Here is a 15,000-nt window from a genome sequence, read left to right as displayed (position 1 = left end):
CACGCACACTCACACGCACACACACTCACACACACTCACACACACACTCACACGCACACACACTCACACGCACACACACTCACACACACTCACACGCACACACACTCACACACACACTCACACACACCCACACACACACACACACGCACACACACACACCCACACACACACTCACACACACTCACACGCACACACACTCACACACACACTCACACACACCCACACACACACACACACGCACACACACACACCCACACACACACACACACTCACTCACACACACCCACCCACACACACACTTACACACACATACCCACTCACACGCACACACATTCACACACACACACACGCACACACATTCACACAGACGCACACACATTCACACAGACGCACACACACAGACGCACACTCACACAGACGCACACTCACACACAGACGCACACACACACTCACACACTCACACACATACACTCACACACACATATATAGACAGGTCTGTCTCAATAAATTAGAATTTCAAAGAAAAGTTCATTTATTTATTTCAGTAATTCAGCTCAGAATAGTGAGACTTGTGTATTATATAAATTCAGTACACAGACTGAAGCAGTTTAAGTCTTTGGTTCTTTTGATTGTGATCATTTTGGTGCACAACCAACCGAGAGAACCTCAGCTTTGTCAAGCAAAATCCATCCAATAATCTGGGTGAATGGACAGGACTGAGGTCGAGGCATCAAGAGCCACCACACACACACGTGTCAGGAATCTGGCTACAGTTGTGTTCCTCTTGTTAAGCTTCTCCTGAACCACAGACAATGTCAGGCGTCTTAGCTGGTCTCAGGAGAAGGAGAACTGAACTGTCCAGTGCTCCAAAGTCCTCTTTTCAGATGAGAGCAAGTTTTGTATTTCATTTGGAAACCAAGGTCCTAAAGTCTGGATGAAGGTTGGAGAAGCTCATAGCCCAAGTTGCTTTAAGTCCAGTGTTAAGTCTCCACAGTCTGTGATGATTTTGGTGTACAATGTCATCTGCTGCTGTTGGTCCACTGTGTTTGTGAAGACCAAAGTCACTGCACACGTTTACAAGAAACTTTAGATCACTTCATGCTTCCTTCTGCTGAGCAGTTTTGATGCTGATGTCATTTTCCAGCAGGATTTGACACCTGCCCACATGCCAAAAGCACCAAAGGTTTGACCGTGGTGTTGGTGTCCTAGTAAACTGTTATTTTTCTTTAACTATAAATCACTTCATCCTGTAAAGTCTAAAATATCTGACGGATCCTTCTGTCTCGGAGAGTTTTAGACTGAACAACATCCAGCATCACGGTCTGATCTCTACTGTCTCTCCATTACACAAATACTGCATTCAACTCTGAATCAGATTCAGAAACTTGACTCCTACACTGTAAACGTTCCTCTGCATCTCCCTCGTCACCTACAGCCCTGTTCAGACGGGATTAGTTTCTGTAATAAAACCCCTTCACGCCCCGGTGACATGTTCACATTATGGTTTATTCTCATAGAGAACGGATTAAAGCTGCTTCAAGTTTTTAATCTTGATTCTGCGTTTATTGTAATGGAGATGATTAAACACACACACACACACACACACACACACACACACACACACACACACACACACACAGATCAGGTGTTAAAGTTCACTGTACGAGAGATGTGTTAGTTTTATGGTTCTTTACATTCGACTCGCTGAATCGACTCTCAGTGATTCTGTACATCACGTTAAAGTGTGACGTCTGGTCAGTGTTTATTGTTCTGGATCTTCCATCATAGTAATTATAAAAAGATCTTAATGATTAAGGGAAGAATAATTAGGAACATGTAAGAATGTTGCTATGGAAACCTGCAGAATCAGAATGTTTGGGCTCTGACCTGCCCCCCTAGTGGTCAAATTCTGTACATGTCACAAAATCACCAAATTTAGGACTGGATTCCAAATGGAACACATTTTATTCTAAATGATCAGAGCTATTCGATCAGGCTACACAGACTCCTGACACAGGCTCCTGACACAGGCTCCCGACACAGGCTCCCGACACAGGCCCCCGACACAGGCTCCTACATAGGCCCCCGACACAGGCTCCCGACACAGGCCCCCGACACAGGCCCCCGACACAGGCCCCCGACACAGGCTCCCGACACAGGCTCCTACATAGGCTCCTGACACAGGCTCCCTACACAGGCTCCCTATTCCTGACTCATAACTGAAAAAACTACTGAATTCTGAAGCTATGGATTAATATAACTACATTTACAGATGATTATCAGAATTCTGTTAGTACGCCAACACACACACACACACACACACTCACACACACACACACTCACACACACACTCACACACACACTCACACACACACACACACACACAAAATCTTGTTCCGTACCTGTCTCCGTTTCTGTCGTCCAACTTAGTGTATACCAACCCGAACTTCAACCATCCATTCAATGTGTGTGTGTGTGTGTGTGTGTGCGTGCGTGCGTGCGTGTGTGTGTGTGTGCGTGCGTGTGTGTGTGTGTGTGTGTGGTTACACACTGAGAGCCAGTGTTTAACGCAGCAGAGTACAAAAGGAAGACACACACTTACATCAGCAAAGGAAACATGGCAAATCTGTGTGTGTGGAGAGGATGTGGAGGCGGAACCTTTCAGTCTTACTCACCAGCAAGCCCACTGCAGCATAGGACACACACACACACACACACACACACACACACACACACACACACACACACACATATATACATATGCAGACACAAACACACAGTTATATACACAGCTGACAGTTACAGAGTGACTTAAGCTTCCTCCACATCACACACCCTCAACTGTCTAATAACATCCTCCATCTAACACACACACACACACACACACACACACACACACACACACACACACACACAGATTTTCACATGAATTAAAAAGGTGTGAGTGTGTAAAACCTTCCTCACACACGGGAGCACAAATCACACACTGCAGCTAATGGGATGTACGATTACGGTACGCAATTCACACACACACACTAAAACACACACACACAGATAAAAACACACACACACACACACACACACACACACAATAAAACACACACTTACACACACACACACACACAGAGATAAAAACACACACACACACAGTATGTAGTACAATGAAAATAGTTGAAAAGACAAGAAAAAAAGAATAAGGATCAGAAAAAGAACTACAGGAGGACAAAGGACAGGAGGACAGATATCAGACGGGAAAAAGGATTCCTCAAGAAGAAAGACATACTTACCCCAACCGACACACACACACACACACACACACACACACACACACACACACACACACAGTCTATAAGTGTTAAACAGAGAGACAGACGGATGATTAAGTGTTCCATTAGTTTTGTTTAAAGGGTGACAGGAAGAGACAAGGCAGGGGAGCAAGGAAAGACTGTGTGTGTGTGTGTGTGTGTGTGTGTGTGTGTGTGTGTTTCAAAATTCATGCAAGCTGAATGTGAATGCAGCTTGCACTTTTACACAGTCCAGGAGAGTGTGCGTGCGTGTGTACATGTGCACATATGTGTGTGTGCATGCGCGCATGTGTGTGTGTGTGTGTGTGTGTGTGTGTGTGTGTGTGTGTGTGTGTGTGTGTGTGCACCCACTAAAGTATTGCCTAGACCTTCATATCATATGCTACACACGTTTCCTGTCTGCTGTTCTATATCTAACAGATGGATTAATGTATATTACACACGCACGCACACACACACACACACACACACACACACACACACACACACACACACACACGGGCACGGGCACACACACACGGGCACACACACCTGCAGTGTTACAGTATGTGTTTATAACTACCTACACAATCCACATTAAATTAATATAAAAGTGCTTAGTTGGTGTCTTTCTGCTCGTGTCCACTTGGGGCAGTGTTGCTTTTCCCGGTGAGTGAATGTGTGTGTGTGTGTGTGTGTGTGTGTGTGTGTGTGTGTGTGTGTGTGTGTGTGTTACACAATTCACACTTTAGAGAGGAGAACTTTATCTTATTACTTTATCAGTGAAGTTAATCTGAGAACGAAAATTACACACTTTCATGAACACACACACACACACACACACACACACACACACACACACACACACACACACACACACACACACACACTTTAGTGTGTGACTCACCAGGTGCTGCTCTTACATGATGGATTGTGTCTGTGGGCATTAGTGATCACTCTGCGTTCTGCTCTTGTCTTTGCCCGTGGCAGCAGGGTAACAAATGGTGATGGAGGAGATGAGTATAAACAAATGGAGGTTTTAGTACAAACTCAAAGTGGAATTAAGGTTTTAGAAAAAGTCGTTTCTGATTTTAACCAAGTTTCCTCATCGAGAATCGACTGGAGAAAAAATGAAGCCATAGCTGTAGGAGACTGGACCTTCTGTAGGAAAGTGGACCTGCTGTAGGAAAGTGGACCTGCTGTAGGAAAGTGGACCTGCTGTAGGAAAGTGGACAAAAGAATTCAAAGGACAAAATGTGGATCCCAGGGCCCCCGCCTCACTATACTGGCTCCTAGAAGAGCCTTTAGTAGGAGGAGGAAACAGAAACTGAGCTGCTGAGAACACATCAGTGTAACGTGGTCTCAGGTACGTAGTCTTTATGAGCTGTTTATAAAAAACAACAAACACAGAAATGGGAAACTGATCAACTTTATTGTCAGAGAGGCAAAAAGACTCGTTTACATTGTGTGTGTAGTGAGTGTGTGTGTGTAGTGAGTGTGTGTTAGTGTGTGTGTGTTAGTGAGTGTGTGTGTAGTGAGTGTGTGTGTGTAGTGAGTGTGTGTTAGTGTGTGTGTGTTAGTGTGTGTGTGTTAGTGAGTGTGTGTAGTGAGTGTGTGTGTAGTGAGAGTGTGTGTTAGTGTGTGTGTGTTAGTGTGTGTGTGTTAGTGTGTGTGTGTTAGTGAGTGTGTGTTAGTGAGATTTTGTATTGATGTGTGTGTGTTGTGTTTATGTCTATCGGTTTCGTTTTTGTTCGTGCTAGTCTCTCTGTGTATTATATGTCGTTCTCTCTTTATCTCTTTATCTTTCTGTCTCTTTTTTTTCTTTCTCTCTCTTTCTCTCTTTCTTTTTTTTCTTCTCTTCTCTTTCTCTTTCTGTCTTTTTTTCTTTCTCTCTTTCTCTCTCGCTCTGTCTTCTTCTCTTTCTCTCTCTCTTTCTCTTTCTCTTTTGTTTTTCTTTTCCTTTTTTTCTTCTCTGTCTTTACTCTTTTTTTTCTTTCTCTCTTTCTCTCTTTCTTTTTTCTTTCTCTCTCTCCTTTTTTTCTTTCTTTTTTTTTCTGTTAGTTATGTTGTGTATTTCGTGTCATATATTTTGTTGTCTTTTTTGTTGTGTGTTGTGTGTTTGTGTTTGTCGTGGTGTGTGTGTGTGTGTGTTGTGTGCTGTGTGTGTGTGTGTTCGTGCGTGTGTGTGTGTTATGTGTGTTTTCGTGTGTGTGTGTTTGTGTGTGTTGTTGTGTCGTGGTTTTGTGTTTGTGTTTGTTGTGTGTGTCGTGTGTGTCGTGTGTGTTGTGTGTGTTGTGTGTCGTGTGTTTGTGTGTGTGTGTCGTGTGTGTGTGTGTTTCGTGCGTGTGTGTTGTCGTGGTGTGTTGTGTGTGTTGTGTGTCGTGCGTGTGTGTGTCGTGCGTGTTGTGTGTGTGTCGTGCGTGTGTGTTGTTCGTGTGCGTGTGTGTGTCGTGCGTGTGTGTGTCGTGCGTGTGTGTGTGCGTGTGTGTGTGTGTGTGTGTGTTCGTGCGTGTGTTGTTGTTGTGTGTGTTGTGTGTTGTCTGTGTGTGTGTTTGTCGTGTGTGTGTGTGTGTGTGTGTTGTTGTGTGTGTGTTTCGTGGTGTGTGTGTGTGTGGTGTGTGTGTGTGTGTGGTGTGTGTGTGTGTGTGTGTGTGTGAGTGTGTGAGTGTGAGTGTGTGTAGTGAGTGTGTGTTAGTGTGTGTGTTAGTGTGTGTGTGTGTGTCAGTGAGAGTGTGTGTGTGTAGTGAGAGTGTGTTAGTGAGAGTGTGTGTGTGTAGTGAGAGAGTGTGTGTGTAGTGAGAGTGTGTGTTGTGAGTGTGTGTTAGTGAGAGTGTGTGTGTAGTGAGAGTGTGTTAGTGAGAGTGTGTGTGTAGTGAGTGTGTGTGTAGTGAGAGTGTGTGTGTAGTGAGAGTGTGTGTGTGTAGTGAGAGTGTGTGTGTAGTGAGAGTGTGTGTGTAGTGAGAGTGTGTGTGTAGTGACAGTGTGTGTTAGTGAGAGTGTGTGTGTGTTAGTGAGAGTGTGTGTGTGTGTTAGTGAGAGTGTGTGTGTGTGTTAGTGAGAGTGCGTGTAGTGAGAGTGTGTGTGTGTAGTGAGTGTGTGTAGTGAGAGTGTGTGTGTAGTGAGAGTGTGTGTGTGTAGTGAGTGTGTGTGTGTAGTGAGAGTGTGTGTGTGTAGTGAGAGTGTGTGTGTAGTGAGTGTGTGTGTGTGTGTAGTGAGTGTGTGTGTGTAGTGAGAGTGTGTAGTGAGAGTGTATGTACTGAGTGTGTGTAGTGAGTGTGTGTAGTGAGTGTGTGTGTGTAGTGAGTGTGTGTGTGTGTAGTGAGTGTGTGTGTAGTGAGTGTGTGTGTGTAGTGAGTGTGTGTGTAGTGAGTGTGTGTGTGTGTAGTGAGTGTGTGTGTAGTGAGTGTGTGTGTGTGTAGTGAGTGTGTGTGTAGTGAGTGTGTGTAGTGAGTGTGTGTGTAGTGAGTGTGTGTGTAGTGTGTGTGTGTAGTGAGTGTGTGTGTGTGTGTGTGTGAGTGAGTGTGTGAGTGAGTGTGTGTAGTGTGTGTGTTGTGTGTAGTGTGTGTGTGTGTGTGTAGTGTGTGTGTGTGTGTGTGTGTAGTGTGTGTGTGTGTGTGTAGTGTGTGTGTGTGTGTGTAGTGTGTGTGTGTGTGTAGTGTGTGTGTGTGTGTGTGTAGTGAGAGTGTGTGTGTGTAGTGAGTGTGTGTGTGTAGTGAGAGTGTGTGTAGTGAAAGTGTGTGTAGTGAGAGTGTGTGTGTAGTGAGAGTGTGTGTGTGTAGTGAGAGTGTGTGTGTAGTGAGAGTGTGTGTGTAGTGACAGTGTGTGTTAGTGAGAGTGTGTGTGTGTTAGTGAGAGTGTGTGTGTGTTAGTGAGAGTGTGTGTGTAGTGAGTGTGTGTTAGTGTGTGTGTGTGTGGTGAGTGTGTGTTAGTGAGAGTGTGTGTGTAGTGAGTGTGTGTTAGTGAGAGTGTGTGTGTGTAGTGAATGTGTGTAGTGAGTGTGTGTTAGTGTGTGTGTGTGTGTGTGTAGTGAGTGTGTGTCAGTGAGAGTGTGTGTGTGTTAGTGTGTGTGTGTTAGTGTGTGTGTAGTGAGTGTGTGTTAGTGAGAGAGTGTGTGTGTAGTGAATGTGTGTGTAGTGAGTGTGTGTTAGTGTGTGTGTGTGTGTGTGTGTGTGTGTAGTGAGTGTGTGTGTGTTAGTGTGTGTGCGTGTAGTGAGAGTGTGTGTTGTGAGTGTGTGTTAGTGAGAGTGTGTGTGTAGTGAGAGTGTGTGTTGTGAGTGTGTGTTAGTGTGTGTGTGTTAGTGTGTGTGTAGTGAGTGTGTGTTAGTGAGAGAGTGTGTGTTAGTGTGTGTGTGTGTGTGTGTGAGTGTGTGTTTTTGTGTGTGTGTGTGTGTGTGTGGTGTGTGTGAGTGACGTGTGTGTGTGTAGTGAGGGGTGTGTGTAGTGCGTGTGTGTGTGTCGTGAGTGTGTGTGTGTGTGTGATGCGTGTTGGTGTGTGTGTGAGTGTGTTCGTGGAGTGTGTGTGGTGTGGAGTGTGTGTGTCGTGGAGTGTGTGTGTGAGCGGTGTGTGTTGTGGAGTGTGTGTGTGTGTGCGTGGGAGTGTGTGTGTGCGTCTGTGCTGCTGTGTCGTGCGCGTGTGTGTCGTGCGCGCGTGTGTTAGTCGATGCCCGTGTGTGTGTCGTGCGCGTGTGTGTGTCCCTGCGTGTGTGTGGTTCGTGCGCGTGTGGTAGTGTAGCGTGCGTGTGTGTCGTGAGCGTGTGTGTCGTCTGTGTGTCGCTTGTGTGTCGCGTAGTGTGTGTCGTGCGCTTGTAGTGTGTGCGTGCGTGTGTGTCGTGACGCGTGTGGGTGTCGTGCGCGCGTGTCGTGGTGTCGTGCGTGTGTGATCGGGCGCGTCGTGTGTGTGGGTCGTGCGCGTGTGTGTGTCAGTGCGCGTGTGGTGCTCGTCTGGGCGCCGGTTTTTGTGGTGCTCGTGCGCGGGGTGTGTGTCGTGCGTGTGTGTGTGTCTGCGTGGTGTGTGTGTCGTGAGCGTGTGTGTGTGCGTGCGTGTCTGCCGGCGTGTGTGTCGTGCGTGTGTGTCGTGCGTGTGTGTTGTGTCGTGCGCGTGCGTGTGGTGTGTGTCGTGCGTTGTGTGTCGTTGCGCGTGTGATGTGTGTCGTGCGGCGTAGTGTGGATCGTGCTGTGTGTAGTGTGTTCGTCGTGTGTGTGTCTGTAGTGAGAGTGTGTGTGTAGTGAGTGTGTAGTGAAAGTGTGCGTAGTGAGTGTGTGTGCGTGTAGTGGGAGTGTGGTAACTCAGTGTGTGTAGTGAGTGTGTGTAGAGTGTGTGTAGATAGTAGTGTATTTTTGTAGTCCTGTTTTTTCGTGTGCTGTGTCTAGTGAGTGTGTGTATTAGTGAGAGTCTGTGTGTCTATCTAGGTCTGTGTCTGTGTAGTGTTTTCGAGTACTGTCTGTGTAGTCAATATGATGTGTGTGTCTATCAGTGTGTAATGTAGTCTTCTGTTTTTGTAGTGACTTGTTTCTATGTGTTTTGTACTCTTTCTGTGCTGTCTTTTTCCCTCTTTCTTTTTCTCTTTCTCTCATTCTTTATTTTTATATTATATTTTCTTTCCTTTCTATTATTTTTTCTTTCACTTTTTTATCTTTTTGTTCTATATATCTGTATCTGTCTACAATTAATTTACTTCTCTCATGCTATACTCTATTTGATTTATCTCACCCCGTTATATATTTACTTTTTCTTGTTTTTACTATTATAGATATTATAATATAGTTATGACTCTTTTAATCATATTTCTATTTTTTTATTTCTATTATATCAATTTTTCTTATTTCTACTATTTAATCTATCTCTGTTCTAATATTCTGTCGTTATTTGTATCTATCTTTTTTGTGTTTAATTATTTTTATTCATACTTCTTATTTCTATCTCCTTTCTCCTTTGTTTTTTGTTTCTCTTTCTCTTTTTGCATTCTCTGTTTAAACTTTCTTTTTCTCTGCTACTTTGTCATTTCTCTTTTTTCTTTTTTCCTTTTCTCTTTGCTTTATTTTCTTTCTTTCTTTTTCATTTCTTCTTTTTTCTTTCATATTTTTTGCCCTATTTATGTCTTTTACATCGCTTCTGCGTTCTATTTGTTTCTTTATCTCTTTGCTACTCATCTCTTTTCTCTCTCCTTTTTTCTCTTGTTTTACTTTACTCATCTTCTTTATCTCTTCTCTTTCTCTTCTCTTCTACTTCTCTTTTTTTCTTTCTTTTTTTTTTCTTTCTCTTTTTTTCATTTCTTTTTTTTTTTTCTTTCTCTTTTTTTTCTTTATTTTTTTTTTATTACTCCTTTTTTTTTTTTCTTTCTCTTTTTTTTTTTTTCTTTCCTCTTTTTTTCTTTCTTTTTTTTTTCTTTTCCCTTTTTCTTTCTCTTTTTTTTTTGAGTGTGTGTGTTAATGACAGATTTTACCTCACTGTATACTGATTTCATAGCTTTTTTCTTTTAGAGTTGTTTTCTCTCTCTCTCTGTCCCTCCCCCCCCTCTCCCACTCCCTCTCCCCCCCCCTCTCTCCTGCTCCCTCTCTCCCTCTCTCTCTCTCCCGCTCCCTCTCTCCCTCTCTCTCTCTCCCGCTCCCTCTCCTGCTCCCTCTCTCCCCCCCCTCTCCCCCCCTCTCCCGCTCCCTCTCTCCCCCCCTCTCTCCCGCTCCCTCTCTCTCTCTCTCTCTCCCCCTCTCTCTCTCCCCCCCTCTCTCCCGCTCCCCCTCTCCCCCCCTCTCCCACTCCCTCTCCCCCCCCCTCTCTCTCCTCCCTCCTCCCTCCTCCCTCTCTCCCCCCCCCTCTCTCCCCCCCCTCCCGCTCCCTCTCCTCTCTCCCCCTCTCCCCCCCCTCTCTCCCCCCCCCCTCTCCCCCTCCTCTCTCCCCTCCCTCTCTCCCCCCCCCTCTCTCCCCCTCTCCTGCTCCCTCTCTTCCCCCTCTCCTGCTCCCTCTCTCCCGCTCCCTCTCTCCCCCCCCTCTCCCCCCCTCTCCCCCCCCCTCTCTCCCGCTCCCTCTCTCCCCTCCCTCTCCCGCTCCCTCTCCCCCCCCTCTCTCCCCCTCCCCCCCCCCTCTCTCCCCCTCCCTCTCTCCCTCTTTCTTTCTCCCTCTCTCTCTCCCCACCCCCTCTCTCCCGCCTCACCCCTCCCCCCCCCCTCTCTTCCCCCTCTCCCCCCCCCCCCTCCCCCCCCCACTCCCTCTCCCCCCTCCCTCTCCCTCTCCCCCCTCCCTCTCCCCCCTCTCCCTCTCCTCCCTCTCCCCCCCTCTCCGTCCTCGCCTGCTCCCACTAACCCCCCCCCTCTTCCCGGCTGCCCTCTCCCCCCCCTCATCTCCCTCCCCCATCGTCTCACCGAGTCCCTCTCTCCCCCCTCGGCTCGCTTTTCTCCCATCTCCTTCCTGCTCCCTAGCTCCCCCCCCTCCCCTACTCTTCTCCCTCCCTCTGCCCTCTCAATCCCCTGCCCTCTCTCGCCTCTCCCTCTCTCCGCCCCCTCATTCTCTCTCTTCTCCCTCTCGTCGCCCCACCTCCTCTCTCCCCTCTCCCTTCCTCTCTCTCTCGTCGTCGCCCCTCTCTCTCTCCCCCCCTCTTCGTCCCATGCCCCTCTTCGTCTCTCCTGCTCTCCTCTCCCCCCTCTCTCTCTCTCCCGCTCCCTCTCTCTCTCTCTCCCCCGCTCCCTCCCCCCCTCTCTCCCCCCCCCCTCTCTCTCTCTCCCGCTCCCTCTCTCCCTCTCTCTATTACAAAGTAAACACATTTCCCTTTCTCTCTTTTCTGGTGTTGTTCAGGTTTATTAAGACTTAGTGGTGACTGGTGAGCTTCCCTGGTCCTAAGGTGCAGCATCCGTCCCTCCATCACGGCTTCAGGTGTGTGTGACAGACGCGAGTGTGACCGTCGGCTTCAGGTGTGTGTGACAGACGCGAGTGTGACCGTCGGCTTCAGGTGTGTGTGACAGACGCGAGTGTGACCGTCGGCTTCAGGTGTGTGTGACAGACGCGAGTGTGACCGTCGGCTTCAGGTGTGTGTGACAGACGCGAGTGTGACCGTCGGCTTCAGGTGTGTGTGACAGACGCGAGTGTGACCGTCGGCTTCAGGTGTGTGTGACAGACGCGAGTGTGACCGTCGGCTTCAGGTGTGTGTGACAGACGCGAGTGTGACCGTCGGCTTCAGGTGTGTGTGACAGACGCGAGTGTGACCGTCGGCTTCAGGAGTGTGTGACAGACGCGAGTGTGACCGTCGGCTTCAGGTGTGTGTGACAGACGCGAGTGTGACCGTCGGCTTCAGGAGTGTGTGACAGACGCGAGTGTGACCGTCGGCTTCAGGTGTGTGTGACAGACGCGAGTGTGACCGTCGGCTTCAGGTGTGTGTGACAGACGCGAGTGTGACCGTCGGCTTCAGGAGTGTGTGACAGACGCGAGTGTGACCGTCGGCTTCAGGTGTGTGTGACAGACGCGAGTGTGACCGTCGGCTTCAGGTGTGTGTGACAGACGCGAGTGTGACCGTCGGCCGTCGACCGTTCAGGACAAAGCAAAAGGAGCCATGTTTCACTCGCATTAGAGACATCTGATGGTCCCAAATAAAGGTTTCAGTTTAGAGACAAGGACCAACCAGGACAAGCAGATGGTTTGAAGGTTCTGTCACTTCCGATTCCTCAGAAATGAGAAGATTAGCTGAAGATTTCTACTCCAAACTCTACACTGTTGAGGTCCCACAAAGTCGAGCTGAACTTCCACAATCTCTGAAAGCTTACACTTCAACAACAGGACCTTGATCCTGCATCACCATTTGAGGAGGTTACAAAAGCTGTATGAGAAGGTTCTATGCCCCGGACCCCTGGACCTTCTCTCTGAGTTCTACATGTAATTCTGGGATGTTGTTTTAAAAGATTAATTTAAATGCTAGTGACCTTTATACAGACTGGCTGCTTTCCTAAGAGCTGCGAAAGAGCAGAGTTCTGACCGCTGCCAAAATAAGTGCCCTACATTATTATACTGGAGATCTGGTTAGAAGCCTACGGACTATAAGATCTTATGGATTATAGCAGTGGTCCCCAACCCCCGGGCCGTGGACCAAATGGTACCGGGCCGCCCAAGGAACATTAAATTTTTCCCATGTTATTTACTGTGGTGTATTTCTCTCGGGTTTGTGCGACTTTCCATGGACGTCACCTAAAGCCGCACCGATACCGCGCATGCGCAAAATATCATGATATCGGGCCGTGTTTAGGTGACGTCTGGAGCTGAGCGGCTGCGAGCGGCAGTGGTGTTGTAGCTTTGGTGGAGAGAGAAGGTGTGTATCGCTCTTCTCTCTGTTCACCGGTACTTTGTCATGTTTAACAGTGCTTGGTGTACGTGTATATTGTGTTTGCTCAAATTTAACCCACAAATTAGCAAAAATGAGCACGAAACAGACGTCGTTAGAAAGTTAGAAACTCTGCCGGTGTTCTGGATTAAAGTCATGGCGGAATACCCTGAGATTGTCACCACAGCACTTACATCCCTATCGCCATTTCCGACATGCTATCTGTGTGAAGCGGGGATTTCTGCAGTGACGGCAACCGAAACAAAACCACAGAATAAACTGGACATAAGCGACACACTTCGGGTGTCATTGTCTCCTGTTACCCCAGATGGAACCGTCTCGTTGTAAAGAAACAAGCTCAGGGTTCTCATTGGTTTAGTATTGTAGTGAGTTAAAAAGGCATGTTTACATACAATTACATTAAAATTATTCATTTTAATTTTATTGTATAGCCGCCACCACCACCCCCCACCACCAGCGGGCCGCGGTAAAATTATCAACCATTGACCGGTCCGCAGCGAAAAAAAGGTTGGGGACCAGTGTGTTATAGGATCTCACTGTGGCATTAAAATGGCCATATTGGATCTGTCATCAAGAACATTCAGAGGCTTCTGGTGGACTTTTTTTGGTCAGGACAGCATGGGGTTAGAAGTGCTGTATCTACTTGTCCATTAAGGTAGCCGAGGACTTGGATGTAGGATGTACCCGATTTGTTCACAATTTTTACAATTTAAGTCGATTTTTCCTGTATATTCACACACACACACACACACACACACACACACACACACACACACACACACACACACACACACACACACACACACACACACACACACACACACACCTGAGACAGATTGCAAGGGACCGTCTGCAAAGTGCAAAACCTGAAAAGCGAACACTATAAACAGTAACTTCACTGTAACACACTGTACTGTCACACACTCACACACTGTACTGTCACACACTCACACACATTGTAACACACTGTACTGTCACACACACTGTAATACACTGTACTGTCACCAGCTCACACACACCACACACTGTAATACACTGTACTGTCACACACTCACACACACTGTAATACACTGTACTGTCACACACTCACACACACTGTAATACACTGTACTGTCACCAGCTCACACACACTGTAATACACTGTACTGTCACCAGCTCACACACACTGTAATACACTGTACTGTCACCAGCTCACACACACTGTAATACACTGTACTGTCACCAGCTCACACACACTGTAATACACTGTACTGTCACCAGCTCACACACACTGTAATACACTGTACTGTCACACACTCACACACACTGTAATACACTGTACTGTCACCAGCTCACACACACTGTAATACACTGTACTGTCACCAGCTCACACACACTGTAATACACTGTACTGTCACCAGCACACACACACTGTAATACACTGTACTGTCACCAGCTCACACACACTGTAATACACTGTACTGTCACCAGCTCACACACACTGTAATACACTGTACTGTCACCAGCTCACACACACTGTAATACACTGTACTGTCACACACTCACACACACTGTAATACACTGTACTGTCACCAGCTCACACACACTGTAATACACTGTACTGTCACCAGCTCACACACACACTGTAATACACTGTACTGTCACCAGCTCACACACACTGTAATACACTGTACTGTCACCAGCTCACACACACACTGTAATACACTGTACTGTCACCAGCTCACACATCACTGTAATACACTGTACTGTCACCAGCTCACACACACACTGTAATACACTGTACTGTCACCAGCTCACACACACTGTAATACACTGTACTGTCACCAGCTCACACACACTGTAATACACTGTACTGTCACCAGCTCACACACCACTGATGTCCTGATAGTTACACTACAACACTTATTTGGGGGAAATGTCTTTTTGTTTAAGTTTTATGATTTTTCATATAAAAAAATAGTACAGTGTATTACAGCGAAGTTATTGACTGTTTTAAAGTATTCACTTTTCAGGTTCTGCACTTTGCAGACGGTCCCTTGGAATCTGTCTCTTAGGTGTTCACACATAGAGACTTGTGTATTTTGTCCAACGCTGAGGAAAGCTGATATTGAGGAGAATTGTGTTGTAGCTGCCTCTCTACATTACTACAATAGAAAAGAGGTGTTATTTATGTAGTAACAGCGTTTAGCTCAGGAGTTATTGACTCGGGAAACTCCAACCTGTGAATATGTGGCTGACTTTACTTAAGTCACAATACACAACAGAGTATAATGTTTGTTCATGAGTATAACAGGAATTCTCTGCATCCGTGATCGCTTCCCAACGGCCCCCTTCTTATCGTACTGCATACAGTTTGTAAATGTTTCTAAGACGGTAGGTTGTTTTGTCTTTCATTT

The 15,000-nt window shown here is 46.8% G+C and overlaps 1 protein-coding gene across 4 annotated transcripts in view; it reads right to left on the bottom strand.

Annotated features, from left to right (window-relative positions):
- The window catches only part of pald1a (phosphatase domain containing paladin 1a), a 49,109-nt gene that overhangs the window by 31,431 nt on the left and 2,678 nt on the right, over positions 1–15,000 (bottom strand). Inside the window, exon 2 of one of the 4 annotated variants that reach the window (XM_047817495.1) lies at positions 2,676–2,686. The exons of 1 other annotated variant lie outside the window; for it this stretch is intronic. The gene's annotated coding sequence lies outside the window, so the exon portion shown is untranslated. 2 more of the 4 variants (XM_047817497.1, XM_027133967.2) reach the window with 2 other exon arrangements.

This window comes from Tachysurus fulvidraco, chromosome 8 (genome assembly GCF_022655615.1).
Source record: "Tachysurus fulvidraco isolate hzauxx_2018 chromosome 8, HZAU_PFXX_2.0, whole genome shotgun sequence".
NCBI lineage: Eukaryota > Metazoa > Chordata > Actinopteri > Siluriformes > Bagridae > Tachysurus > Tachysurus fulvidraco.
The sequence above is the reverse complement of the archived record's forward strand: the minus strand, read 5'-3'. Positions and strand labels throughout refer to the sequence as shown.